We start from the raw sequence: 7,196 nt of genomic DNA, 5'->3' as shown, positions 1-7,196 counted from the left end.
CTGGAGTTTCAACCTTGGACCCTTAAAAGACATGATTTTTGTGTCAAGATATCTGGAGTAAGCTAAGTACTATCATGTAGAAGCTAAGGAAATAGCCACGGAGTTGGGTCTAGATATAGACGTTCGACCGTCTAGGGGAATATTCTTAAGTCTGCTTGAGGATGAGACCTTGATTCTGATCCATTCCACTTTTGGGAAATGACTTCCTATTTAACCTTGATGTTTTGGTCCCATGTTTTGGGAGTTCCTTGGAAACTCATAACTACTTTTGATGACTTTTATGGATTATGAAGTACTTTTAGAATTTTATGTTCTTCTATACCATGACTATTGTTCTATTATTTGACTTAAGTTGACTTTTTGCTGCGATATACTGCATACTGCTAGTTATCATTAGGTGTATTGCATCTTATTTTTCATGTATGAGGGGCAGGTAACCCTGGTGTTGCATGTCCAGCATTTCAGTTTCCCCCAAATCCCAAGTAGGGGCTGGGGGTTCCACAGCAAATGGTATCAGAGCGATTACATTTTTAGATAAAACCACAAATTTTCCTTGGAATACATGGTACCTGATGCTAGGATTGAAATCTGATAGTTATAGGCTTGTACTCTGTAACTATAGGTTTGAATCTATAAGGAGGAACGTTCGAAGGCTAAGTATGCTGTTGAACACTATTGTGAAGTGATGAAATAGTAAAACTCTGCCTTAGGAGAAGCTGATGTTGATACATTAGTTTTGTGCATTTCAGGAGGAAAGGATCTATGGTGCGCAGATAGCGCGATGATATATCTTTGAGGTCATGAGATCGGGAGGTTTAGAACCCTCTATTGGAAGGAGGTCAGGCTATCACAGAAGCTATACGGCAAATGACTGAGGTAGTAAGACACCAAATGGAGTAAGGGTAGAATGTGAGACAAGAGCCGCCTAGAGGTGAGAACATAGGATGCCTGTTTAAAAGGTTTCTAGTATATCGATACCCGAATTTCATGGGTACAGAGGTCAAAGGGAGCCTTGAGAGTCAATAAGTGGCTTATCGACTTAAATAGAACTTTTAACATCAGTGGATGTACGGAGAATCAAAATGTCCAGTATGCCGGACATTTACTCCAAGGATAGGCTGGCATATGTTGGGACATGAAGAGGCAGCTTTTGGTGCAAGAATTGGGTGATATTGCTACTCTCACTTGGGAGCGTTTTAAAAAGGAATTTGACAGCCATTTCTTCCCAAAAATAGCCAAACAACATAAAGCGCTAGAATTCACAAATTTGAGCCAAGGAAATATGGCAGTAGAGCAATATAGAACTCTATTCATGGGGCTAGGAAAATTTATTCCACATTTGATTTGTACGGGAAAAATGCAAGCTAAGAAATTCCAAGATGGATTACAGCTGAGGATTTGGAACCAGATTGCTTGCTTGCAGATTGGGAGCATTCAAGAGCTAGTAAATGTTGCTTCAATAGCGAGGCGGAGCAGCGAAATCTAATTTCCCAAGTTCAGAATGGTCGTAAAAGAGGACTTCCATACTCTCTAGGGGGAAATATGGAAAAAAAAATGTCCTTTACACTCTGAATAAGGGAAAAGGAAAGGTAGTCGAAAATGTCGTGCCTGTTACGCCGCCACCATGTCATAGTTGTGGGCAAAGACACATTGGTGAATGTCGATTCATCACCGGAGCATGCTTTAGATGTGGACCTGGAAGCCGAAGAAGCAACGGATGCTGGAGTAATTACTGGTAACGATCTAACCCTACTTTGGATGGTAGATTATGTTGCTAAGAATCCTTAAGTAATCCTAGTTACGTTTGTAGGTAAGATTAAGTTGATGCAACAGTTGGTTTGTACTTTGTTTGTTTTGGGAGCTTTGCATTCCTTTATATCTTATGATTGCATAAGAAGGTGTAAGTTGAGTGTGGAATCTTTATCCCAAAAGATTCTAGTGACTATTACGGATGAGAAGGTAGTTGGATGCACTCGAATAGTTAGGAATTGTTCGTTGGAATTCACATGACTGACTTTGACAACAGATCTAATTGTTTTCCACTTAATGGAAGTTGACTTGATCCTAGGAATGGATTGGCTATCTAAGCACTACGCTAAGATAGATTGCCAAAAAAAAAAATGTGATTTTTGAGTTACCTTCAAAGGATAGGATCTATTACATGGTGGAAGTAGTGAAATCGGTTCCGCCAACCATGACAGTAGGACGTGTGAAGAAGGCTCTAAAAGAAAGATTTAATGCATATCCAGTATTTATGACTAGTATAGTAGAAGAACCTAAAGGAGCCGAAGGGATTCCTGTGATAGAAGAATTTCCAGAAGTGTTTGTTGATGATTTGCCTAGACTATCCCCAAATCAGGAAACAAAGTTTGTAATCGAGTTGGAGCCAGTTGCGGCCCCAGTATACAATGCACCTTATTGAATGGTCCAGGTTGAGCATAAGGAGCACTTGAAGTTGAATTCAAAGTTATTGAATGACTACGAAAGATAAGACGTAGTCACTTACTCAAAGTGGTCAATAGTTGATGTGGTAACTAGCGGGGAACACACGGTGCATATGGGAGCCGTGAGGTATCCAATTATATGTTATAAGTCAAGAAATGCCTTGAGCTCATAAGTATGTTAAAGGAACATATATGAAAGGAAGAAATAATGTTTATGAAAGAAAAGGTTATGAAAGTCATGTTTTAAACGATGTCTTTTTGAAAGGTCAATTGCATAAGTAAAGTCTCATGTCCATACATTCATTACTAAGTTTACTTTCATATGCTTACAATATCTGTTACATATTATTTGTTTACTTATTGAGATTTCTCGAAATCTCACTGTTGTGTTGTATTTTCTCCACCATCATTCCCCAACTTGAAATGGTAGAAGCTGTGCCAGGTACGCAGGACTCTTAGACATGGACGAGATCTATGAAATAATTGAGGATGAGTCTGATGCTGGAGTTTCAACCTTGGAACCTCAAAGGATGTTAAGATTTAAGCATGACATGAGTTTTGTGTCATGATATCTGGAGCAAGTTAAGAACTCTACTATAGAAGCCAAGGAAATAGCCACAGAGTTGGGTTTAGATATAGATGTCCGACTGTTAGGCGAATTTTAAAGTCTACTTGAGAATGGGACCTTGGTTCTGACCCATTCCACTTTTGGAAAATGACTTCCTATTTAACCTTGATATTCTGGTCCCGTGTTTTGGGAGTTCCTTGGAAACTCATACTACTTTTGATGACTTTTATAGATTATGAAGTACTTTTGGGATTTTTCGTTCTTCAGTACCATGACTATTGTTCAGTTACTTGACTAAAGTTGACTTTTCGCTGCAATATACTGCATATTGCTAGTTATCATTAGGTATATTGCATCTTATTTGTCATGTATGAGGAGCAGGTAACTCTGGTGTTGCATGTCCAAGTATTTCAATTTCTGCCAAATCACAAGCGAGGGTTGAGAGTGCCACAGTACTGAACCCATTCGTGTGAGCAAGAATTTGAGGTCAAAGCATATATATTATGGAACTGTGAATCATCAAAGGATGTATGAGTAGAAAAGAGAATTGTGTTAAAAAATATAGTGAAGCTGAGGACTTCATTGATATGATGGGGAAATGATGTCAAGCTTAAATATAGATCATGTTGTATCATTGGTGGTAGTTGTAATGAGAAGAATATGGTTCCAAAGAAATGTCTTTGCTTTCAACAAAATATTCACCTTACTGGAGATGGTAGTAAAGGAAGCAAATTCATGGTTGGAAGATTTCCAAACCTTCGTAGTGATAATCTTGGACTAGAACAAATTCACAGAACTAAAAATACATTGAAAGTTAATTGAGATGCCTTAACCCAGGCTAATTATAGGAAAATAGGCATTATTTCCATTGTTAGAGATCCAAATGGAGAAGTCCTAGCCTCAATGAGTGTTCCAATCCAAAACATCATTGACCCAACGTGGTGTAATTAAGTGGTTGCTCTTTGGAAGACTATAGAATTTTGTAAACTGATCGAGATCTCGAATGTTTCTTGGAATGAGACTCTCTCATGGTTATGGAAGCTAAGAAAAATCAAGGATTACCTGTTAAAAATATAATATAAATAATTAAATTTATTTCTTCTCATTAGTTTAAACTTTTGAGACAACTAGTGATTTTACATATTATAAGAGCAGAGGCCATGAGTTCAAATTCTGACTCTATACTCTACCTATTTAATTAAATATTTTACTTATTGGCCCTCACTCATTAAATAGGAGTCTGGCCTACAAGTGAGGAAGAGTATTAAAAATATAATACAAAGAATTAAATCTACTTCTTCTCATTATTTTAAACTTTTAGAATAAATAGTAATTTCATATTAACTACGGTCAACTTATCAAAGAACTTATCAAAGATATTAAGCTAGAACTCGAAAGACAAGAATGGATAGATCGAACAACATGTCAAAGACAAGCAAATGAGGCTGCACGTAGGCTCGCAAAAAAGGCTCTGGCTTTAAAGTCTGAAGTCGTGTGGATGGAAGATTGTTCTAGAGAAATCTCTAATGTTGCTGTCACTGAGAAAATCATATTAAGGTTGAATAATGGATAAGAACCAAATATGTTATTACCAACAAACAAATAATGGGGACATGATTTTTATATGCATGATATCCCCCGAATATAAGGAAACTTCACTGTATCTTATAATGATTGTGCTTATGATCTATCAATATTTCAAGGTAATCCAACATTATCATCATAGAATTTAACAATTATGCATCATTCGACCTAGAAAAAATCGAAACAAAAAACATTAAAGATCTCTCATTTCTAAAGGTTTAGTAAGCTGGGCAGCAAAATCTGATGCAAAATTGAAGAATTGTGCATATTAGCTAGTTAGAAATATTTTAAATGAATATATCTTTGAAGGTGTCGAAGTTACAATATGACTCATGGGATTTTCCTAACGGAAGTGAGTTTTTCCAATAGAGTTTTCATTTGGTAAGGTGTAGAAGATATGGAATTTTCCTAATGCGACTCTATAATGAAAATGAAGGAGTAGCTAGGATTTTCCAAATAAACTGTGGACATATTCCCTAAATTAATGGTCATGCGTATTAAAAATGAAGAACCCCGCTTTTGCGCTTCAATCTCATTCTCTAATGATTTAACTAATAAGTATGGAAAAAATAAAAGGCCGATAGAGTTACAACTTTAACGCAATTATGATTATACAACTTTGGTAAGGTGTTTTTTATTTTTTTGACTGGAACCTCTTCAAGGCAGGACCATTCGGATCCATCCCTACAAAATAAACTCTAGTCCCGTAGACCGCACATTCAGAGATAAATTGGTGTTTTAACACACTAGTACTTATATTAGAACCCATTTTAACTTACAAAATATATAATGTTTTAGCATAGCTGATATATCATGTGAACATCAGCAATTTGTTAGATAAGTAAAAAATAAAGCTTAAAAATAGATTTTAAAAAAAAAAATCAGTACTTTTTGTTCGGTTGATCGCAAGATGATCATGTGATTGAATTAAAGTGAAAAAGGTATTTTATTCAATGATATTTTTTATGCACTCTATTATTATGATTGACTGTATTATTTTTTTTAATATAAAATAATTATTTTGACGGTTAATTATATCAATAAAATATATAGAAAAAATATATAAAAATAATTATATATAATAACAGAACTCCGTATAAAAAAAATAAAAAAAATGAGAGGACGAAGGAGCCCCCTCATTCGTAAACAAAATGATCAATTAAGTACGCACTACAAACGACTGAAATAATATTCAAATAATATTAATGTCTAATTTGTATGAACTGCTAAGTGATAAGTACGTGCGCACAGGCTGGAGTACCGCTGAAATACTTAACCCCAACACGACAGAATCAAACAAAGTAGTACAAAATTGTGCATGTTGCCAATTGCCATCGAGTGATCATTCAAAGTAGTGGACGTTTTTGGGAATTATAAAAAAACAAATTAGTAAATATCAACGTGAAGGATGATCACTTGGATAAGACGCCTAGCTAGCTAATTGGGCAGCTTAGCTTGCTGCATGCAGACCGATCGAGCAGTACGTACGTAGTACTGATGATAGAAGAGCTGGAGGGTACGTACTGCATGCATGCATGTGCTTAGGAGAAATAAAAATTATAATAAAATTAAAAATTAAGATGAAATTAGTTTAGACTGAGGCACAAAAATCTCTCTCTCTTTAAAGAAATTCAAACCCCCTGCGATATACGAAATCTCAAATTAACCGATATAATAGAACTGTTCTTGACTTGACTCCTCCAGAATATAACAGCTCAACTGATCGTTATATGACTTAAGTTTATTCTGCACAAGTGGTTGAGTCCAAAGTTCCACTCAAAAAAATATATTTCTTTTATCTAGAAATACTGTAAAAAATATATACTCACTAAACTTATTTTTCTTATCTCCATTTCTCTTAATGTTCACACTTTCATACCCAAAGACCAAATGAACATATATAAATCATATGGACAATAGATGTCCCAGGAGGTAGAAAGACTTAACGGACAAAAAATAATAAAAAATAATTAAAACACAAGCAGCCCACCAGCGATTATAATAAAGATACCAAACGGTTACTTTACGACAAGTCTATTAAAAAAATGTGACTGGCAATTAAAAGAGTAAAGATGGGCTAAATAACGTTCAAGCAATAAACCTCGTAGCGTACAGTAATGCTTCAACCATTAAAATTATTAACGGAATAAAAATACTTTAAAGACCATTCTCAATATCAAATGCCACCGTAACAGCACTAAAAATAGGTTACAAAACTCTATTTATTAAAAAATACCAACATTTTTCTACTATTTTTTTAAAATAATATAAATAATATAAATAAGAGAGATACTTTCAGATAAATAATGATTATTATGCATCATGAATGTGTGCTTAGCATTGAACCCTCACTTAGTGAAATAACAACATTTATTTCAGAGTCAGTAGTGGTTTCAGACTTGAACTATGACTGCTTAGGAGAAATAAAGAATTATTACTCACACATAAAAATCCAGGTATTGACATGAGCTTTATTAACTAGCACATTACGACCTTGTGCTTATCCCAGTTCCATGATTGTATTTGAGAATAAACCCAAATCTCATAGAGAGCGGCCCACTCTCACACTCACATAGGTGAAATCTGTCAATAGTGCTTCT

This window comes from Juglans regia, chromosome 4, assembly GCF_001411555.2.
Source record: "Juglans regia cultivar Chandler chromosome 4, Walnut 2.0, whole genome shotgun sequence".
In the NCBI taxonomy this organism is placed as follows: domain Eukaryota; kingdom Viridiplantae; phylum Streptophyta; class Magnoliopsida; order Fagales; family Juglandaceae; genus Juglans; species Juglans regia.
The sequence above is the reverse complement of the archived record's forward strand: the minus strand, read 5'-3'. Positions refer to the sequence as shown.